Here is a 23,267-nt window from a genome sequence, read left to right on the forward strand (position 1 = left end):
GGCATCTTTCAGGCTGGACATTTTCTCCCCTAATAACCAGACCTTCCCTGAGCTCAGCCAGGCCAAATGTTTCATCTCCACGCGTGTCCTGTTTGAGCACCAGGGGAAGTCGTCATGGGTACATCTGATCTTAGAGCTGGGAGCAAACAATACATCAAAGGCAGCTCCTTTTGAAAGTAGCGACTGCCCTGTTACAATCCAGCGACAAATTCCACCTGGCATTCCAGGAGGAAATCCCAGCTGACCTCTCCCTCCTCGAGATCCTCCAGAGCTTAACTTACGCCCGCACCGTCCATCAGACAGTTCATCACGTGCTCTTTCCAGGCGTCTTTTGTCCTGGAGAGAGTCTGAGTAGACAGAGCATTTCTCCTTCCCCAGCCCCACATTCTGATCACAAGCAAATTGTGGGGCCGCAGAGAACTCACTGAGTTTTCTGGCTGAGGAGTTACACCCCAGACACCCTCGTGGTGCCACTGCTGCACCACAGCGCTGGGGGGCGTGGCCTGGAAGAAGACTGAACTCAGCGCCTGCCTGGGGTGGGGGGGTCTCCCCGCAGGACAAGGGGAGCCAGCTAGCACGTTCGGATGGCACTTGTGCATCGTGGCGTGGGAGGGTGGCACGAGCCTTCCCATGAGCTGAGCGGACGCGGCAGAAGGGACAGGCTAACCCGGAAGGAAGGCAGCTCCTGGGGTGCAGGAGCAGAGCTAAGGGAAGGAGACAGGAGCCCAGCTAGCGAGGGTGTCCCCCACATCGGGGAAAGCTGCTGTGCTAGGGACTCACCCCTGGAGAAGGCCAGCAACGGTGCCTGGCATGAAGAGACCACTCTGGACCACAGCACCACTGCCCCCTGCATCTCTCCTCTTCATCCCGACCCCGAGGAGCCCGGAACCGAGGCAGGAGGCTCCAGCCCGAACCTGGGAGGGCAGTGGCCAAGGCTGGACAGGGCTGGACCTCGCTCCTACACTTCTGGGCACACATGCCCCGACGCTGACAGGAGCCCCGGGCCCCCTCCTGGCATGGGGAAGGACACTGTGCCCTCCAGCTGCCTACTTCAGAAGCGGGGTCCTGGGCAGAAAGGAGGGGCAAGGCGATGGTCTCCATCTGGACGCAGGAAGGAGACACCATCCTAACCATCCCTCAACGACACCACCTGTTAGGGAAGGTTTCCCCTGGGCTCCTCCCAGGGGACTTGAAACTCGCTGTGTGTGGTATTGATCTCACCTTTGATTCCCAAATGCCCTGGAATGTCTGGCACAAAGAAAGTGCTTCCAAGATATTCACTGGATTGAGTTTAACAAGGAGCCCAGTGTCTGGAGACAGCTCTGGTGTTTTCAGCATCACAGAATCAGCCAGCTGTCTGGTTCTATCACCCTTTACAAGTGACAAAGGCATCCTGCCTGAAATCACTGTCTTGGAGGCGGGAGAGACTTTGGAGGAAGGAAGTGTAGTTCCAAGTCAAGATCGTTACATACTTCAGTGTATTGGGGCCCAGATAAATCATAGTTGATACAATCTGAAATTCTCTCCCAAGCGTCCTTATATGAGCGATTCATCCTACAGCCATAACTCAGTTTTACATAGATGCACTTTTTTTGGTAAGTGCACGAACTCTTTTATGGGTCTTCCCCTCCACAGAGGATGCCTCAGCAAAGTGCTTAATAAATTGAGAGAACCATGTCAGCACATATTTTAGAGTGTAGACCCTTGGTGCAGTTTTGCACTGACCATAGCCATGGGTGAACTTTTGATCTTTGATCAAGTGGGCTTTTTTTTTTTTTTTTAACTCTTCCCCAAGATCCACAATACCTCTGGGTAACCTGGACCATATAAATATTTAACCAAGTTGTTCCACGTGGGATTTTCAAGTATGAATGATGCAATCTCCCTCGTAAGAAAAATCTATGTTCTCCTGATTTGCAGTCACAACCCACCACCCCTGCAGACCCACCCCCACCCCTCGCACACTGCCTTTTTCTTACCACACACACACTGTCTGGAGAGAGAGCCAAGGGACCTCCGGGGAGGAAACTGCGAAGAAACGGAATGTCTAAATAAAGTCAAGTCTTCTCAGAGCACCTCGCGTTCATTATTCAAAGAATATTTCACACATACTCTCTCGCTCTGCACAAAGCACACCTTCCCCAGTGGCTCGGAAAACTCACAGGCAGCCAGGCTTAATCAGTAGACATGCACATCCATAAATATCTGGTCCTTCAAGCCAGCCTCTAATGTAACTGCAGCGTTGGGAGGAAAATGCAAAGAATATTTAAACTTTAAACAATGTGACATCACCAAAACTAACGGGCAAGGGCCAGTCGGGTTCTCATCTAAAATGAAATGTAGTGTTGTTTGCAGAATCTTTACTCAAGTCCCTTCAGATTCTTCCCCGAAATAGATTTGAGTCTTTGCCTCTCGCTCTTGGCTTTGTCTCCAGACAGCTTGCACTGATGGCAAAAGGGGGCGTGGGTGCAGGGGGACGAGTCTTGACCATAAGGCTGGGGGTAATGGACTGATCCCATCCAAAGATGCTTTGGAAACAAGTTGGAAATGATCTTCTTAAGGATTTGGACACCTTAAGAGAAGCACATTCTATTCTATTTAAAACAGTCTTGCGAGGCAAGCAATCCATCCGTGGCTGGTTGTTGAGATTAGCAGGAACATGACCACCCAAGAGTGGCTCTCACAGAGCCGGTGATACGGTTTCCGGTTTCCGGAGGTGAAGAGCTGAGTTTATTGGTCCGAGGCTGGGGAGAGGTCAAGGTCCAGCCCTGCCATGTACTAGAGTTTGTGCCTTGCTGGACAAGTTATTCAAGGTCCGGTTCCTCATCTGTAAAATGGGGGTGAGCTTTGTTGGGGAGGTTAAGTGCAGAGGTACCCAGGGGCCTGGCACGTACCAGTTCCCTATAAAGGTAGGTTATTACCGTCACCCATAAATAATGCTCCGAGGTACCAGGTGACATAGCAAGTAAGTGGCACCGTCATTACGTTCATGGACGCTCAGTGGTGGAGAGATCGGGGCGACACAGAGAGGGAGGAAGGTGTCCACAGAGAAAACGTTGAGCCGTGACTACGATTTCAGAGATCTGGTCACTAAACATCCCAACCATGACCCTCGCTCCTCCTTAGGCTTGGTTTATCCTACTCTTGGCCAGACGGGATGGCTGTCTTGTAAAGGGTGGGGTTTGGGGCCGTCTGCTTCTGTTCTGCTGGCCTCTCCTCCCACCCTGGACACCACATCCCAGTGAGTGACTCGAGATGGAAGGGGGGCGGTCCTCAGGCTGCACCCAGAGCGGGGCTGCAGAATGTCTTCCGTGGCCTTACTGTGAGATGACCACCAGCTTCCTTTCCCACCCGTGAGGAGGACCCAGAAGGATGGGTGGGCAGAGTGGGGAGATCCTTCCACACCTGCAGTTAGAATCCATTTGACCCATGCATTCCCACCCTGTGACCAGCCTGGGAAAGGACCCAAGTGGACCCTGCATGTCGTATGAATCCCGGATGAAGGGCTGGCTGGGGGTCGTGGTGCACAGCCATTTGGGGAGTGTCTGGGAGAGTCTGCGTTGGGTTCATTCCCTTCTTTGTGCAACCTGCTTGTTGAGCATCTGCTGACACGTCATCCAGTTCTGTTAGGAGATGATGGGAAAGGTGAGTCAGAGCACATGGGGGCTCGAACAGGTGCCCAGGACGCTGGACATTACTCGGTGGACAATGTCCCTTCTGGCTTCTTACCACCGTCAGCATCCCATCAGTGATAATAGTAATGCAAATAACAACAGCAATACCTAGCATTGCCTGCAAGCTTAGCGTGAGGAGTTGTTTGAAGATTTTGCATGAATTAATCCTTCAGTCTTCAGTACACTCTATGGGGAGAGAGTTCCATTTTACAGATGAGGAAACCGAGGTGCAGGAAGGTTAATGACGCTTCCCAGAGGCAAAAGCTCCGAGTGGCAGAGCGAGGCTCCCGACTCTGCCTCTCCTGACAGTCCCCTCCCAAGTTCACATCACCTCCAAGGCCCCCTCCTTGCTCCCGATCGCGACCACCACCCCGTGCTCTCGTCCTAACCCTCCACCCAGGTTTATCTCTACACCCGGCCCGTCTTCCCCATAGCCGCTCTCAGGGCTGGAAAGCAGTCTGACGGCCCCACCCCTTTCACAAAAGGTGGAACATCTCTTAGAGGCATCTTGTATGCTCTTTAACTATTCATCTGCTCCCATCAGCGGCAGCGCCTGCCACCTCCTTGGTCCCGCAAAGTAAACTCAGAGGCCCAGGGCTGTGTTTACTTCACACTGTGTTGCCTGGCCATAGAGAGCGGGGCTCAGCACAGGCCCTGATGAGTCCTGGTATAGAGCCCGTGCCAGTGCAGTGAGCCAGCCCCAAAATGGTTCCTCTTTCTCAGGGATGTGGACATTTTCTTCTTTGAAATCCTCGAGTGACAGCAGCCAGATTCCTCTGCTCTTCCTGTACCTCTGTCCCCAGAGTCGTGTCCTCACACTTCCTCCCCACCTGGTATGTCTCCATAAAGGAATGAGGAGGCCCTGAAGCGACAGCCCCCCAGCAGCAGAAAGGCCTGTCATCGCCACCTTCGTGACCCCAGCCACTGAGGCTTCATGACCCCACAGACCAAGGCTGACCCCGGGGAAGAGAGGACATGGACATTTCAATGAACACAACTGAAATCTCAATGAAATGAACACCAAAGGCAATAGCCCAGAGTTCCCCAAAGGGAAGGGACTTTGAAGTCGGGGAGATCTGTGTTTTTACTACGTATTCTTTTTGTGCCGTTTGTGTCATACATAAAGCGTGTATAATTCCTGCTGTATTCGTCCAAGGAAGTACCAGCTGCTGTAACAAGCAACGGCAAGCCTTGGTGACTAACTTCTGTCTCAGGCAAAGCAGAGTGATCGTGTGGTTCTCCAGGTGGCTCTGCTCTGCCCTGCGGCACATGCTCCTCCACCAGACCTGCTGCCTTAACCAGCTGACTGGGGGAGAGGGGAAGCTAGAGAGGAGGGGGCCTGGGTCCAGCCTGGAAGAGGCGTACATCGCTTCAGCCACGTCCCCCATCTGGAAGTAGGGGGAGGAGGGGCAGGAAACATGGAAAACGAAATGATTTGGAGAACGCCTGCACTGTCTGCTTCTGTCTCGTCTACCTGACAGAACTGTGTTTATCAGAACAACACAAAGAGGCGATGAACAGGGTCCTGGCCCGTGGTAGATGCCAAAATAATACATTTCCTTCTTTCTTTGCCTTTGGTGGTTGGTTGGGGCTGGACGGTTTCTAGAATGATGTCTGTGTGTAGATGAGCCCTAGGTCTTTTTTCGTTTTCTAAGGAGCTGCTAATGAGGCTTTTTGCTGCACTAGCCACTCATCAGAGGCCCAGGGGTGTCCGGGGGCGGGGGTTCACCCTGATTTTCCGGAACATTTGGAAAGCTGTGCGCTGCGGACCACGATGACGTGTGCTCCCACACCTCCATCCACCCCGTCAGCCACAGACACACGTCTGTCCTGCTCCGGAAGGAGACGGAGGCTCAGTTGACTGGATTCCGAATTTCCTCAGTGCAGATTAAAGAGGCTCGAGGAGTCTGTCTGTGTGGACGGGGCCAGGGAATGAGCTGTCTCTGGCTGAGAAAGTGTGACTCAGGGTAGAGTCAGCTGTTCCCTGCTGACTCTGGGAGGCTGGTGGGATGAGACACAGGGGAGGCGAGAGGCCCAGGCTCAGACTCTTCCCTCACCTCCCCTTTAATCCCTTCCTGCCCTCACCTGAGGCTTGTTGATGTAGTAGGGGAGGGGATGGAGGGGGCTGTTGGCCAAGGACCCGGTGTCTTGGTGGCAGAGACAAGGTGCTGGTGAGGATGGGTGGCCTACAGGGCTTCAGACCACCTCCAGGGAGCAAACGGAGCTCAGTATCGGCAGACAATCGGCTGCACAGAAAAGGAAGAGAAGCAACTCAACACAGCTTGTGGGGGAGCCCATCCCCACCGTGGCCCATGGTTCGTTGTCTCTGAGAGTCTTCCTGCCAGGCTGAGGGAGCTTTCTGTGAGATTCACAGGTTACCGGCTTCCGGGAGGAGCCCCAGTACTTTCTCATCTTGGTTTGGGACATCCCGTTGCTATTGGTTGCAGCAGCATCCAACAGCAGCTGTCAGGTGTCCCTTCCATAACCGTGTGATAGGCCCTCCTCTAGGCCTTCAGACGCTCCCCCAGCCTTCCTTTCCCACTGTCTCCCAGATCCGCTCGCTCCCTCCTTTTAAGACTCATATTTCATCTTAAGCCAGATTTCTCTTTTCTCCATAATCGTGATGACTGGCCATCACCATGACAACCCTCCCGGCCCGCCAGCCTCCTCTTAGGAATGGGCCCACAGGCAGGGGCTTGTCCTCGTCCTGTGTCAGTCAAAGTGAGTCACAGCTCAGCTTCCACCAGGATCAGCGCTGAGTGCACCTCCCATTTGTTTCCTCGTAGCTAGGATGACTCCAGCACTGGTGAGCTCTGGGTAGGGTAAGAAAATCCTTCCCTGGGAGCAGGAAATAGGTTATCTTCCTTTGGCGTTGGCTCATCCAGTGATAAAATGGGGCTGCTCTGGGTCCCTGCACAGCACAATTCCCACAATGCAAGATCATAAAGCATCTTAAAATATATATTTTTAAAACAAATACATATTTTAAATATATATTTAAATATAAATAGATATATATTTTAAATATATATATTTAAATATAAATAGATACACATATACATACACACTATATATATAACAATAACTGTTTTGAAGATTTTTCTCACACATGATCAGAAACTAATCTGACAGGTGATTTGGCTCAAAAATTAAGCTAGCCGTAAATGCACAAAAGATGGGCATGAATGGAAGTCATCTCACAAACCTTGCTGTGTCTTGTGGGAAGCAAACATACTGCACACGTTTGACTTCTCAAGATATTATGAAGATATTTGTGGGGCAAAAATACTCAGGTGTAGATTTAAATAAATTTTGTTAAAGTAACCATCTATAAATGTTTGCCCAGTGCGAAGGGGGAATACTCCCTTGCTCAAAACTTGTATTCCTTAAGGAATCATTTTAAGAGAATCAGCTAATTAAATAATACCAGTATTTTTCATTGTGGTTGGAGGGAATAACTCTCCTTTTCCGATACCTGTGTGCATTTTGTTTGTTTTGTGATAGGAATGATATCAAATGCATTTTATTAATTTATGGCCATGTTACTGAACCTAAATAGAAAAGCCACACCTGGATGTGGGTGTAGTAGGTGCGGTCTCTCAGACAGGTGAGGTCATTCCTAATATCACTCACCAGGTAAGAGGAGGTAGGTGGCTCAGATCGAAAATGATAGGAGGATCAGAGATCATTAAACCTTGATCCAGTGCTGATTTCACAAGTGTATCCACGTGTAAAACTTCATCAACCTGTGCAGCTGTGTACACGGAACTGTATCACCTCACATCCCATAGAAAAATAGAATAAGTGATCAGAGGGCGTGCCGAAGGCGAACTTCGGAGAGCATCTCAGTTCTCTTGGCTTTGACCATAGAGGCGTCAAAATAGCCCCCAAACTGAAGAGAGAGGCTGGAAGGGAGGAGAATGGGGCCCAGGCAACACACCTGTAAAGTGTTGCAACCTGTGAGGGCTGGGAGATGCATATCTAAGGAAGCAGTACGATATGCTAGTTTCTCTTCTCTTGGACTTTGTTAGCTAATTTGTTTTATGTGTTTTGGATTCTCTCCATCCTTTATTTCTCACTTAGTATTAGACAAAGTACGGTTGCTTATTGTTATTCACAGTAGTGATGTTCATTAAAATAGCCACGAACACTGAATTAGCAGACACTAAACCATCGCTCCCGGGCAGGGAGGAGAGACAGAATTAGGCTCCTACAGCTGCTGGTTAACACGCAACCTTGTTTTGTGCATTTCTGTGTAAAGACACCTTACTTAGTGGGTATTGTTAGGGCAGAAAGGCGGCAACAGTGCAGGCAGGTATCTTTCTCCCTCCTTCCTCCTCCCTCCTTTCTTCCTGGCATTCTCTCTTCCTCTCTCCCTTTCGTTTTTCTTTCTCACTCTTCCTCTTTCCGTTTATTTGTTTCTTTGGCTGCGCCGGGTCTTAGTTGCAGCATGCAGGATCTTCGTTGCAGCATGCAGGATCTTTAGTTACGGCATGCGAGCTCTTGTTGCGGCATGTGGGATCGAGTTCCCTGACCAGGGATCGAACCCGGGATTGCATTCCCTGCATTGGGAGCAAGGAGTCTTAGCCACTGGACAACCAGGGAAATCCCTTCCTCTTTCCTTTTTAATTATGTCTTTCCTGATAAAAGTAATTGTATCAGACACCTGGGCACATCTCACTCTGGGTAACAAGGACTTGACCTTCCGTTCTAGAAGCAGAGAGGCCCTCTGGGAGGCTACTAATGATCGACAGTGGAGATTGCAATAGGTGGTCATATTCATGACATATTTGGAAGGGAGAGCTGGCCGAATGTGCTGGAGGACTGAACGTAGGGAGAGGAAGAGCAAGGGATCAGGGTCTCTAAGTTTTCTGACCAGAACAACTGAAAGTTGGAGCTGTCAGTTACTGGGATAGGGAACACCGGTGTGAGGGAGGGTCAGGACTGCAGGGGGTGCCCAGGAGCTTGGCTTTTGATGTTAACTTTGACCTTCCTCATGGGTCTTTGGGTTCAGGTGGGATCCCAAGTAAGAACCAAATGTATTTGCTCTGCCTCTGTCTGCTCAGGCAGGCCCTCAGCCTGTGAGAAATGCCACCCACCCCACCCCTCCACTGCTGAGAATTTCCAAGGGTCCACAGGGAAATGCCGAGACGAAGTCACAAAAGAGTGGGGCATGGCCGCCAAATCCTGAAAGCCCTCAGGTGCCCAAGTGAGCACGTTTCCTATGCAGATGAGAGGGGAACACATACACGCCTCTCTCCTGCTGTAGTAAGATTATGGGGGGGGGGGGGTGATGACATCACCAGGATGGCAACTTTGCTCCCCATCATGAGATACTGTCCTGAAATGTCTGTCTTTCTTCTGTTTCCCCTGAGTCCCTTTGCACAAGATTCTCCACCGAGTCAGAGTTGCCCACTTTGCCTCAAAGCGTGTTCAGGTTTCATACAAGAAAGCAAAAAGGAAGAAGGGCTCTGGACCCATTTCTCACTTCCTGATAAGCCACCAGTGCCCATCCCGGAATCTTCAGCTAGGAGAGCCGGAACTTCGGATTCCAAGAGGAGGCTTGCCTCCAGAAGAGGCTCTTTGATGATCGGAGGGGGTGGCACATGAGGAAGTGGGTAGAGCTCACCCCTCACGACAGGCTGGGGAGACTCTAGAGGAAAGCCGGGGCCACTCACCTCCCGGGAGGACTGGATGACAGTCATGGTCTGAAGGATGGGGAGCGGGGTGGGCACATCCGAGGGACCTGAGATAAGGCATCAGATCTGGAGAATCACATCGGTTTCCGCCAGGCGACGGTCAGAGGCCAGGAAGCCTCATCAGGGCACCAGGGTGATGCCCACATGTCCCAGTCTGTTCATGCTGGCGAGCCTGCTTGATCCCCACCGAGAGGCACACTCATTGTCCCTGTGCCGCACGCTGCACCGCCCCGTGGGTTTCCCCCAGAAGGGACACAGCCGCTGCCTCGCTTTCCCAGGGACCCATCAAAAGTCCTGCCTGTGTCCCTTTCTGAACAGCTCAGAATGCCTTTCAGCTCCAAAACAGAAGGTCAAGTGTTTGTTACCCAGAGTGAGAAGATGTGCCCAGGTGGTGTCTGATACAATTCTTTTAATCAGAAAGGAAGTGATTAAAAAGGAAAGAGGAAAAGTGAGAAAGAAAGAAGAAAGAAAGAGAGATGAAGAGAGAACGCCAGGAAGAAAGGAGGGAGATGAAGGAGGGAGAGAGAGATACCTGCCTGCACTGTTCCCGCCTTTCTCTCCTCTCTTTCCCTTTTCTCTGACTGAGTCAGATCAACACCTGCCAGCTAACAGCTTAGAGCTTGGCTTGCCCAGGAAGGACACCCACTGCGGAAGTTTCGGGGCCTGAGCAGGAGAGAACGTGGCCCCCACCTGCCTGGGTGAGTCGCTCCAGGCTCCTAGAAGCAGGGTGATGAGCGGGACTTCCCTGGTGGCGCAGTGGTTAAGAATCCGCCTGCCAGTGCAGGGGACACGGATTCAAGCCCTGGTCCGGGAAGATCCCACGTACCGCAGAGCAACTAAGCCCGTGCACCACAGCTACGGAGCCTGTGCTCTAGAGCCCATGAGCCGCAACTACTGAAGCCCGCACACCTCAAGCCCGTGCTCCGCAACAAGAGAAGCCACCGCAATGAGACACCTGTGCACCACAATGAAGAGTAGCCCCCACTCGCCGCAACTAGAGAAAGCCCGCGAGCAGCAAAGAAGACCCAACGCAGCCAAAAATAAATACATAATTAATTTTTTTTTAAAAAAAGCAGGGTGTTGAGGACGATTCACAGCTGTGTAGCCCCTCATTTCATTTTGCTACTGAGTGTGAGGTAAGCAAGGAAGGCCTTTGACTCTGCCTTCGGCCGAGAAATGAAAACCCCAAGAGGGGAGGTGATTTGCTCAAGGTCACACAGCTGGCAACTGTCCTCAAGTCCCAGCATGTGACCCCCAGAGCAGCTGTGCTTTTCTCTGCGGAGCCCTGTCGTCCAGAGATGTGCTTTGTAGCCTGACCACTGGCACGGACGGTGCCCACCTCCTTGTAAATTCTACACTCAGTTGGCAACAATCTGGTGGTAATAAGAGCTAACAGTTATCATATACCAGGTCTTTCTCTAAGCATTTTGTATTCACTATCTCATTCAATCCACAGAACAATCCTACTGACAGGTGAGGAAACTGAGGCACAGAAAGTGAACAACCATCTTGTGTACCTAAACGTGGACCCCAGAGTCAGGCGTGACAGTGGGACTCCAAGTCTGTGACAATTACATTGTCAGGGGCCCCTTTAGAAAGGGCCCATTTAAGGTGCCTTAAAATGGAATCTTCAAAGAAACTCAACCAATCTGAACCGACTTCAAGTAGTGCTTGAGCACAGACACCCCATCCTGAGCTCCACACCCTAACAATAGCCCTGATTCCTATCCAGTCCCACCTGGGGTCTCAGCTGCCCAGGTGTGATGTTGAGCTTTGCCTTGCAGATGTCTGTGCACACAGTGGGTATTCAATCAATGTTGGGTTGTTGTTGATCAGTTGGTTGGTTGAATGAAATAACAACTATTGTAATCTCAGAAGCCCACCTTCCCAAAGTCCCTTCTCCAGCAGCCTTAAGACCTGACATTTCCAACGTGAAGATCACCAGTTCAAAAGCTTGATGGCAACATAAGTATTTTAATGGGATCACAAATAATTTTGCCAGGGAAGATAGAACCTGTTAAGCTAATGGTTACCCAGCACTCATTTCTCCAGTCCATCTTCCCTTTCCTCCATGGCACCCATTACCAAGCACAGGCACCTGGTGGGTGTGCTTTGATGGAAAAGAGGGAAGAAGTCAGAAAAGGTCTGGAGCAGAGCCTCCGAATTAGCTCTAGAAAAACTCAAATGAGCTTGCTTATTCATCTTTAAAGGATGGTTATCTGCTGTAAAGGGACATCCACTCTTTAACGTGTTACCACGATCACAAATCTTCCCAAAAGACGGGAAGTCCTCAGTGTGAGCTGGGCTTCTGGAGGGGAAATGAGCATCTGCAAGCCCCCTCCCCTTTAGTCCGGGTTTAGATCGGTTCCATGTGTCTGTGGAATTATTTGCCGTGATCACTACGGGACAACCCTGTTCTGCAACCCCTCCTCTCCATGTGAACAGGGGAGCAGAGCCTGGACATTCTTGCCTCTGTCTGACCTGGGGAGGGGGCGTGGGGCATCGCAGTTCTACCAGTGGTCTGGACAGTAGGGCTGAGGCTCAGCAAGTGAAGGGCTTGCACGGAGCCCGTCACTCTGTGGATAAAGTTCTATTGACCAATAAGGACGCGGCTCACACCTCACGCGTTTATGCAAATGCGTGTTTGCGCTTGTGGGTGGGGTGCATGCCAGGTGGGAACGTGCACCCTCCCACGTGGACACTGCCAGGCCCAGGTCCCTCCAGTACAACGGCCCAGGGCCTTGTCGTGAGGGCCCTGTGCTCCTGAGTCACGGCCTCTGTTCTCAGGACCCCGGGGGACGTGGATCGTGTAGCTGCCACTCCTCAGGTGGCAGGGCTGGAGGGGAGAATTCTTGCAGCAGGAGTTGTTCAACAAGTATCTAGTAAGCACCTAATGTGTGCCATGCACGGGGGTTAGAACCCTCTTTAGGTGGATGGGGACAAGGTCAGGGAGCCAAAGTTATTGACACAAGATTTTTTTTTTATAAATTTGATATCTATTCACACAACATATGGAATGCTCACTGTGTCTGGGATTTTGAAAGCAGAGGAAGAGGAAATCTAGCCGTGACCATGATTGGGGCCAAGTTTCCACCAGCCCTGTGGGATCCAGGAGCAAAGGAGAAGGGCCGCTCCTGCCTGCACACCCATGGAGGTGGGCACACCTGCTCATACCTCTTCCACACCCGGGGCCCAGGAGTGGGGTTCGGAAACTCTGCAGTTGGAGGAACGCAGCCTGGACAGTAGATTCTGGGTGGCAGACAGGGACAGGGGAGTGACCACAGAGCTGAAAGCAGTCCCATCTGTGTGTCCTCTTTCTCCTGCCTTGGGCCTTGGGCCTCGGGCCATGGACTTGGTAAGGACAGAGCTTGCGGTGGCCTCCCTGGTTGCAGGACTCACACCTGCTGAGTTGCTGCCCGGTGGCCTTGGCCTTGAGCTGGCGGGAGCTCCGAGTGTGTGCGGCGCCTCCAGGGCTCCCAGGCTCAAGGGGCCTTGTTAGCCCTCTCCCCGCCCTGTCATGGCCACCTTTGCACTTTGCAGGCCTCTGAACCGATAATCACACCTCCCTGGGTGAGCTGGGCCTCAGAAGGACCAGGATCCCAAAGCCACAAGCTCTTTGCAGCCCTGACCCTGAAGAGGGTGGCTCTGGGCCTCCCTGCGGGGTTGGTTCCTTCTCCTCAGGGCACTCACAGGTTCCCCGGGCCTCCTCCTGGGTACATGCTCTCGGAGCCCTTATTCACGTGGCTTTCACACCCACAAACCCCGGACCTGGTCACCTTGACCACACCGTCTGCATTACAGCATGAGAAACCCAAAATTCAGGGAGATTAAACACATCGCCGAGGGCAAGTGGATGACTGACGTCTGAGTCATTCTGAGGCCTTGCAAACATGGTTTCAACAAGGACAGAGCCTGAGGCCAGGCGCCCCCCAACAGAAATGAGACGCAGGGAGAGAGAAACCCTGCGCCGGGCAAGTGGCTAGGTTAAAAGCCAAAGCATAAACTGAGATGCACAACACTGCCCTGGGCCCCTCCCTCATGAGGAACACACTCCATCTGAGACTGTTCCACACGTGATGGGTACTTTACAGAGGCCAGCCAGGGAGGGAAAGGGCTTGGAGGCCGGTGGACTACGTTGGTATATGTTTAAGTCAGCGTGGTTGGGTCTTCCGTTGGAAAGATGGGAAATTAATGAGTGTTCATTCGACCTGTCAGGACCTGTGCTAAGGGTTTTCTGTGCAGAAAATGCTCATAAGAGCCCTGGGAGATGGGTGTGGTTGAGGACCAGGGGCTCCTGGTGACTGGCTTTGGGTGGTACATCCGGGCCGTTCCATCGCTCCCAGCGGCACATCCAGCCTCCGCCAGGCCTCAGAGGCCCCCAACACCGTGCCCATCTCTTCCAGAACAACATCCCGCCTGCAGACTTACTGCAATGCCCAACCTGCCCCACTCAGCCCAGGCGGCTCCTCCTCCCAGAGCCGAGGCCAGCCTGCAGGAGGCTGGGGACAAAACGCAGCTGCTCCTTCTGGAGCAGGCCGCACACAGCGTTCCTGGGCCTGACAAATGTACTGGGACTTCATGATCTGACACTAACGTGCAAAACTCCTGGCTGCCCACACCTGCTGCAGAGGAGGGGGCAGCGGGCAGGAGGCTGGGCCCGCCCGCTTGAGCGGATGCCCGGTTGAGGCCGCCAGGGAAGGCTGCTCTGGAGCAGTCCCAGCTCAGCATAAAGGACCGCGGGGACTTTGGAGAAGACTGGGGTGCTCAGAGGTTGTCGGGGGTGCCGTCCAGCCGGGCGAGAGTCAGAAACGAGCTGGAGTCCAGGATTCTGACCTTTGTAATGATAAGAGTGCCCAGCACTTAGAATGTTCCAGGGAACTAAGAACGACCAGGGGCTGGCGGGCCCAGCTGTTCACTCACCCACTCCCCTCAGTGGCCCTGCGAGGCCAGGCCTGCTGCCGTCCGCGTCACACACGAGGAAACGGAGGCAAAGGACGGGAGGCTGGCCCCAGGTCACACGGGCCTGGTTAGGCTCTTGCTGTCACATCCCCTGTGCCTCCCACTAGGAGGGCCGCCTGGTTAATGACCGACATGGTCTCAGGTCCAAAGTGTGCGGGCAGCGTGCCCAGCCACGAGCTCACCAGCACCTGCTGTTCTGTGGATGGTCGTAAACGTCCTGTGACCATAAAAACAATGCTTTGTAGACTCTCAAGGCACGTCCAGACACACAGCCAACAGGGTGGACTCTCAGACACTTCCTCCTGATGCCAGGCGTCCCTCCACACCCCCCTGGCGGCAGGAGGCCGGCCCGCCATCAAGACAGACACCACGGGCATCCCCTTCCCACGCCTGCCTTCTGCACGACACCTGCCACCGCGGCCTCACTGGGATGACCCTGACTCTTGAAAAGCCTTCTCTGACCCTCCATTTCCACTTCTGCGTGATTCCTCTGATCAGGATATTTTGAGAAAGACAAAGTTAACCCAAAGAACTATTACAAAATCAATGAATTAGAAACGAGCCTGCAGGGTGGTGGGAATGAAGCAGAGAGCACCTGAAGAAGTGAACCCTGGTTTAAACCTGTGCTCAGGCGAAGGGGCTCCATAAGTACCTGGACCTACAGCATTTTCCTCTTCCAGAAGGTAAAAGAGCTGGGGCTGGACACGCATGAAGGCTGCCTCCCGAGATACGGCTGCTCGGGATGGGCCGGAGGGGCCCAGGGAGCGAAGGAAGGGCCACGTCTCTCAAGGTCTTCAAAGGGCAAAGCCCCTCTGATTCCCCAGGGAGGACACTATCGAGGGGTCCTCACGGGGGTGATCCCACCGATCGCTGGTTCCAACGTTGGTGGGACTGGCCCTTCGGAGGTCGAGGTGCTAAGGCTACAGGGTGAACCTGCCCAGGTGGCCACCATCCATCCCTCCCCAGGCCTTGTTTTCATCTGAATTTAAATTTATGTCTTACTGTTTCAGTCTTTCGATGCTCATGTTCTCATACCTGGGAAAGGAGGGAAAAAGGAGTCCCAACAGAGGAAGAGAGAAGGGGAGGATGGGACTGAAGACGGGCGGGTGGGAGGGAGGATGTGTACAAAAGGAAGGGCTCCGCAGGGCCAGGTGGACCCCTGATGTGGCAGATACTCAGGAACACCTGTCGGTGGGATGCAGCAGGGTGCTCGCTGCGGGGGGCGCTGGCCATCCTTAGCAGGCAGAGGGACCCTCGGTTGACATTTGGGACACTTGCTCCTAAACAGTGGACCTGGGCCCGACCCTTGGCCCTCCCCTCCACTCCTTGACCCCTGGAGGCCAGGCCAGAGCCTCTGCTCTTTTCTGCACCCCTGGTTGCTTTGGCAACGGCTGCCGCTGGCCCCTGGCCTTCCAAAGCCCCGGCTGTAATGTGAATCTCAGGCAGGCTTGTTCGCTCCCCTGGCTTTGAAGACAATACGGGAGGGAATGCAGCAGCTCTGGTTTCAGAACCTGTCCCCGAGGACACCCCCCAAGTGCAGGAACAGGATCTGGGAGGAAAGGTAAAGAGAGGGCCACAAAGCAGTGCAGCTGGGGGAGAAGACCCCGGGGTGGGGTGGCGGGGTGAGGACCTTTCTGAGAACACCCTTTGGATCAGTGAGCAGGAGGGTCCACAGGCGCCGGTCTGTAGTTGATGAAGTAACGGCAGCTGAAGAAAGTGTCTTCTCCCTAGCCTGTTCCGTTGCTGTTTCATCAGAGACCAGAATGAAATCATGCTGTTCAGATCCACAGAGAATACCAAGCTACAAGGCAGAGCTAATGGGCTTCAGAGGACTGAACTGGTAAAGGAGACTTCATTACCTTAGAATCATGGGCCCAAACCAATCATTTTAAGCAATACCTTATGGGGGAAGTTTGACTGCCCAGAAATCGTCTGGAGGGTTCTAGTCACTCACAAACCCCGTGTGAGCAGGTAGGAACAAGACATCTTGGAAAGCAGATGTGACCAGAACACACCTGTGTGCTGGCGCATCGCCTGCTCCCCTCCACTGCCTAGAAGCTGGGAATCCCTCAGGGAAGGTGTGTGGATCTTGGACGTTAAGGTGACCGATGTCGTTTGAATGCAGGTTCCAGTATTGCATTTAGAATGTAAGTGATTGTGTAACCCAGGAGCTGTTTAATGGTGTGGTTAAACTCACTGGGTTTGGACCTTAACTCTAGTATTTATAAGCTGTGTGTCCTTGAAAAAGTTATTCATCTCTCTGTGTGTCAGTTGCCTCATCTATACGATGGAGATAACGTTCCTAGGATTTCATCGTGCTTTGAGCCCGTCGCTCCGGATAAAGCACTAGTAAATGTTTCTAAGTCGTTGCTACTGGTGTTAGTGACTCAGCTGCGTGCTTTTAAAAGGTTGACGAGTTGCTTTTGCCTGGAGGGCCCTAGACTCGGAACGGCTGGCCAGCCTCAATGTGTTTGGACAACTCAACTTCCGAACTCCTGGTCGCCCTGATACCATTACAATAATCATATATCCAGGTTCAAGGTCCACTGGAAGTCAAATCTTCTGCCGTCTTGGGCCTAATGGGTTCTGACCAGTTTATGTCATAACCTCACCGGCTGTGTCATTCTTTTGAAGGTCGTGCCCTGCCCCCTTCCCTCCTGTCTCATCGATGTTGATTTCGGGAGCTGTCACCCGCACTGGTGAGAGAAGTAAGTAAGTTATTTACACAGTGCCTTTCGACAGTGCAGGCCTCTGTCCCGGAGACTGGCTCCCCGGCAAGGAGGCCGTGTCTTTAACTGCTTGTCAAATTCTCTGTTTGGGAACCGCCTTCCTGCCTATGTGCCTTTCCCCAAACCCAAACCAGATGCGAAGCAACTGAAACTAAGCTGCGTCTTAAAACCGGAATACCGTCTCCCCCACTACAAACCCGTTCTACAAACCCGTTCGTCGTGGCCACCTGTGGCCCTTTACATAGTTGTAGGTTATTTACTTTGCCAACACTGTGAGTGTGTGATGCGGGTGCTCTTTTAAGGGCTTTGCAAACAGTGACCCCTTTAACCCTCATAACAGCTCCGTAAAGTAGACGCTTTGTCTTCATCCCCATGTGCTGGGGGCAGGGCTGGGGGGAACCTTGGCCTGGAGAAGTTCCATACGTGCCTCAGGTGCCTAACTCAGGTGCTGAGTTAGGATTCAAACTGGGGCAGCGAGCTCCAGGGTCCCTGGTCTTGTGCTGCCTCCCGTCCTGCCATGCTTTCTGAGTTGTCTGTAAGTAGCCTGGGATCTTCTAGAAGGCGGAGACAGTGTCTTCATAAAAAGATCTTATAGTGAAGGTGGTCAGAGATGACTTGTGATAATGCTGAAAGCTGTTGACCCGGAAGAGCCATTTACCCGCCCTGCCACCCATCCGCCGTTGAGCAACCGCGGCCCCAGGAAGCAGGAGAAGCAGCTCCTCCCTGCTGGAGCCGCTGCCCAAATGCCCTAAGGGGTGAGGGTCGGGCCCGGGTAGGGCAGTCTCGTGATGCCTGCTCCTCCAAGGGAGGCGGCTTCCCGGCAGCACTCACTTGACCCCTCGGAGACCTGTAGCCACCACACTCCGTCCAGCTTCCCCAGCGGAAGACGGCATCTTCTCTTCCATTGTTCGTGGAGGAAGTCTTGCAGCGAGCACAGACAGCCTTCCTTCCAGGCCCCCGGGCAGGCTTGTTGGAGCCTCACCGGGCAAGAGCCCCCAGATGCCCCTGGAGTCCCCGCCGGAGCTGCAGCTCAGGGAGGGCCCGGTCTCTCTCATTGGAGCTGGAGGCTGAGCTGGGAGGGACAAGGCTGGCTCCCAGTCACAACCCCAGCAGCTCGCATGGCCTGAGCCCTGGGGCTGGGCGGCTGCCGCTGCCACACTGGGGGAGAACTCTCACGAGTGGCACCCGCCTGGTGTGAGCAGAGGCCACACCCGTACCTGCCCGCAGGTCTGTAGAAGAATGATGGCTCTCACCCGTGTCACATGGGGCAGGGGGCATGCCTCTCCCCAGCCCTGGTGAGGTTTACTCCCCTCCCCACTGCTGGGAGCCTCTGAGCACAAGGGGAGTTTTGCTCTGGGAAGCCTGGGGTTTACAGCACGAGGTCTGCACTGAAGAGCACACAGATCGGAGCCCACTCCTACTGTGGGTGCGAGGTCTCTTCCCACGTGCCAACAAGGTGGCAGGTGAGGACAGATGTGTGACCCAAGGGCAAGGCAGGAAGGGACGTTTGCCATCCAGTCGATCGGCTAGCAGGCTGCAGGGCGTTCCGAGTATCACCCCATCACACGAGAGGATATGTGATCCCAGCAACCCCGCAAAGCAGATGGGCTGGGGCTTCATTACGTCCATTCTACAGATGAGAAAACTCAGGGCCAGAGAAGTGATCAGTGGAATGGCACCCCAAGCCCGTACTTTTCTCTTTACCCCTCTGCTGTGGAGCATGGTACCAGGCAGGGGGGAGGGAAATGAGGCGAGGGATTGCACAGACTTGAGACTGAGCTCCTCCTTGAATTAGGGGCAGGATGCCCTGCCTGCCTCCCCCGGGTCCCAGCCCTGCAGAAAGAACCCTGTGTCCTGGAAGTAAAGGCAGGCGTTGCGGCCAGGACCCAGTGATCACCAGCCCCCATTTTCCCCTTACCCTCTCCAAGGAGAGCCCACCCAGACTTAGCAAGCATTTCCTCTTTCCGGACACCGTCACCTGGTCACCCCCAGGATGCTCCTGGCCAGAGCCGCCTTTCCTTAAGAAAACCCAGGGATGGGCTTCCCTGGTGGCGCAGTGGTTGGGAGTCCACCTGCCGATGCAGGCGACACGGGTTTGTGCCCCGGTCCGGGAAGATCCCACATGCCGCGGAGCGGCTGGGCCCGTGAGCCACGGCCGCTGAGCCTGCGCGTCCGGAGCCTGTGCTCCGCAACAGGAGAGGCCACAGCGGTAGGAGGCCCGCATACCGCAAACAAACAAACAAACAAAAAACCCAGGGACATGCAGCCACTGGCAGCCAGATGGTGGACCTGAGGGACCTGGGAGTGTGGGTGCTGGCATGCACTGGGAGCTGCCTAATAATAGACCTGCACTCCAGGATGTTGAGTGACAGCACCTCCACGAGCACAACTGGGACCGGGTGATGGAGGACTGGGGGACTGGGAGCCAGGGAGACTGGGTGTCCCCAGTGGGCTTAGTGAAGCTATTTTGAAGCCAGTTTATTGGGCTGCTGGGAGGGCTCCCCCAAGATGGCGTGCTGACCCGGCGGCACTGTGCTGGGAAATGATGGGGATGATGGCTCAGGGAAGCTGGGTCAGCTGGCATGGAAGCAGAAGGAAGGGGGAGGGGCACTGGGAGGGAAGGGGGCATCCACGGGACTCCAGACTGCAGGCAAGTCCCAGATGTCCCAAGTCAGTGGCCACCGCAAGTCTGTCCTGGAGGGCCATCACCAGAGCTGCGGGTGGTTCCCATCCACGGGCTGAAGCCTGTGGCCGACCACACACGCAGCCCTGCTCTGGGTTCATGGAGGTCCCTAGACACAGTAGCCACAGAGAACAGTCCAGGGGTAGAGGGTCTTGTGCTGCAGCCCCCTACCCGCGACAACTCCTGCTGCCCCAGCACCCAGCCCCCCACCCTGAGATGCTTTGTGCTGATAATTCAGAGTCTACTGACTCGATTGAGAAACGATTACACAGATGTCCCGACGTTCAATCGTATGAGACATCCTTGACCAAATGGGGTTTTCATCTAGCTGGATAGAATATGTGAGTAAAAAGGTGAATGACATTACAACACAACCAGTGGTAAGAACCACAAAAGCCTCTCTACAATAAGAGTTCCAGACAGGGACACCACAGTGCCCAAGGCTGGCCAGACTTGAGGGGGATTTGAGGTTGAACTGAACTCAGACCCCCGTCGCGGCACGGGGGTGTGGACAGCAGGCCAGGCGGGAAAGGAGGAACACACCTCGTGGGGGGTCGAGGTCTCCTCCCGGGGGTCTTTGGAGGATCAGGCAGATGAAGGAACCTGTCTGAAAGCTGAGGGTAAGGGGCTTAGTCCTAGTCCTGTGGCCGGTGGGCGACCGTCAAAGGTTTAAAAGGTGGGGGCCCAAGTGGGGTTCTCAGGTGATCAGTCTGGGTGTGGTCTGGCTGGACTGCAGGGAAGAAACAGCCTCGAGGGTCCTGAGCAGAGTGCAGGCCATGAGGCAGAGAGGCAGGGACCAGGGGAGGTGGGAGAGAGAGGCAAGAGGGGAAAATGATGACTCCACAGTCTCCAGGCTAGAAAATCCAATAAAGGGACGCTTGCTCACTGCCCTCTCGATGACTTAGCAGCCTAATTAAATGGCATTTTTGTAAGCGGTTCCATGAGGAGTGAGGCTGGTGCCCAGAATTCCAAACACAGGAGGAGTAGCGTTTGCGGGGAAATTGTCCAGCTCGCCACCCTCATTTGTGACTGACTGGGGCGCAGCCTGCTGGGCTGCAGAGACCAAGGATGAAGCCAGAAGGAGCCCTCCGGATGGAAGGAGAAAGCCCCCCACCCAGCGAGCAGACCCCAGCCCCGAATCCACCCTCCCATGCCCAGCTTTTGGGCCCCCCCGCCGTGTGCATCCATGGAAGGGGCCTGCTGACCCTCTGACGCAGACAACCCCAGTTTGCTGGGAAGCACACGTTTCGCTTCAAGTTTGACTGGCGCCGTACGGAGACTCACCACCCTTCTGTGCTTTCCATCATTGTGCTCATGATCTGGGGGCCCCCCCTTCCCCAGAACTTGTTCCCAAGTCTCCCACCTACTGTGACTCTGTTTCTCCTCATACTCACAGCTCCCCGCCACAAAAAAAGAGAAGGAAAAACAGTAATGAGGTAACAAAGAGGTGACGCGTGTCTGAGCCATCAGAGCAGGGCAAGGAGGCCTTCCCTCTCAAGGAGGCGGGCGGGAGCCATGGCTGCAGGAGGACAGAACTGTAACTGGGGCCGGGATTAGACCAAACTCCTCCCAGCCCACCCCGCCCCCAGGCTTGAGGGCCCCTCCCATCTGTCACCACCCCTCCACCTTCCTCATTAGGGTCCTGACCTTCAGTCTTCCTTGTTGGTCCTCTGTCATATTTGGCAAAGTTATCCTGATGCCCTGAAGTCTTCATCTTATAGTCTCTCAGAATTCAGACAGGATGCTAGCAGTGTGGTTCAAATACAATTGCATTTTGCTTTTCTGTCTTGAGGTTTAATATATACAATAAAGTACCCAACTAAACCATTAGGAAGAACTTAAAAGGAAGACACACAATGACCACCCCCAAGTGGCCCGCTTGAAGATTTGGGGAGATGGGCAGACAGAGGGGACCTGAAACACCAGGCGCCCTGGGCCACCCTGCTGGTGACAGGGGCCCAGCCTGGAGGCGGAATGCACTCTCGGACCTGCAGCCATCAGGGCCTGCACCTGTCCCTGCCTTTCACCCCACCCCTCAAGAGGCCCCGGGACAACTTCCCAGGCCCAGACGTGGGGAACTTTCGAGGCTGGGTCTGGAACGAGGTCTTTCCGGGTCACAATCGTGCAGAGAGCTGGCCTCCCAGCTTGAGCCACTCTAAGCTGGAGGTCTGCACCAGGCGAGGGGGTGACAGGCGTAGCTAAAGTCTTCCCAGGACAATAGGCCGGGCCTGCTTTCACCTGTTGTTCTCAGCCGACAGCTGCAGGAGATGAATGAGCCAGAGACGGGCCAGCGGCGATGGGGAGGCCGTTCGGCCGCTGTGCGCCCTGTGCACGCACAGAGCACTGCAAACGTAGCCTCTGGAATGAGCCCGAGACTCAGACTGCATCCTCTCAGTGCAGGACTCACAGCCTCCAAGGCCCGATGTCACCACGGCCCGAAGCTGAGCTTGTCACAGGATTTTGGGCCAAGTTTCCCGCTGGGTGAACCTCGGGAAAGACACACGGCAGAGGCAGCAGGACCACGGCTGTGCTTTCCATCAGGGTCTGCTCTGGGAGCCCCTCCAGGCCACACCTGCCACAACTGCTCCTCAGCCACCCAGAAGGCAAATGCAGTGACCCATGACCACGGAGGTTTCACGGCCTTTCCTTGCATGTTTCGCCTGCTCACGGTGTCACGCCCTGATGTTCAGAACTCATCCTCTTTCTCTGTTGCATTCGGCAAACTTCATCGGGATGCCTTGAAGTCCTTGACTTACAGATTCTCAGAATTCAGACAGGATGCTGTCAGTGTGGTTCAAACACAATTGCACTTTGCATTTATTTCTCGATGCTTATTAGATATGAAGCACCAGGCTAGGTCACTAGAAATAATGTAAGTGTTAAAATTGGAGCAATCCAGAGGCAATTAGCATGGCCCCTGAGCAAAGAGGACACACAAATTTGTGAGGCATTCCATGTTTTTGGATGTAACTGACCTTATTGTGGTAGTGATTTTGTTATATATGCATAAAAATCACTACTTTGGTGCTTCCCTGGTGGCGCAGTGGTTGAGAGTCCGCCTGCCGATTCAGGGGACGTGGGTTCGTGCCCCGGTCCGGGAGGATCCCGCATGCCGTGGAGCGGCCGGCCCCGTGAGCCATGGTCATTGAGCCTGTGCGTCCGGAGCCTGTGCTCCGCAACGGGAGAGGCCACAACGGTGAGAGGCCCACGTACCGCAAAAAAATTTAAAAAAAAAAAAAAATCACTACTTTGTACACCATAAACTTACAAAATGTTATACGTCCATTTTAGCTCAACAAAGCCAGAAAACAAAAGAAAGCAAGCAAGTAAACAAGAAAGCAAGAAAGAAAGAAAAGGAAGGAAGGAAGGAAGGAAAGGAGAGAGGGAGGAAATAAAGAGAAAAGAAGGAAGGGAAGAGAAAAAGAGAGAGGAAGGGAGGAAGGAAGGGAGGGAGGGACAGAGGGAGGGAGGGAAGAAGAAAGAAAACTTAAGAGGGAGGTGACACAATTACCACTCTCAAGGG

At 53.8% G+C, this 23,267-nt stretch overlaps 1 long non-coding RNA gene and 1 other non-coding gene across 3 annotated transcripts in view; both read left to right on the plus strand.

The window, feature by feature from the left end:
• LOC137203656 (uncharacterized) overlaps positions 1 to 23,267 on the plus strand; it is a 51,592-nt gene that overhangs the window by 10,061 nt on the left and 18,264 nt on the right. For both annotated transcript variants that reach the window (XR_010933226.1, XR_010933225.1), the window contains one exon: positions 16,967 to 17,040. This is a non-coding gene — a long non-coding RNA (uncharacterized lncRNA). The remainder of the gene's footprint in view (positions 1 to 16,966; positions 17,041 to 23,267) is intronic.
• Positions 22,603 to 22,706, plus strand: LOC137207304 (U6 spliceosomal RNA). The gene has a single exon (XR_010935028.1). It is a non-coding gene; the product is annotated as a U6 spliceosomal RNA (small nuclear RNA).

The sequence above is a fragment of the Pseudorca crassidens genome, chromosome 1 (assembly GCF_039906515.1).
Source record: "Pseudorca crassidens isolate mPseCra1 chromosome 1, mPseCra1.hap1, whole genome shotgun sequence".
In the NCBI taxonomy this organism is placed as follows: domain Eukaryota; kingdom Metazoa; phylum Chordata; class Mammalia; order Artiodactyla; family Delphinidae; genus Pseudorca; species Pseudorca crassidens.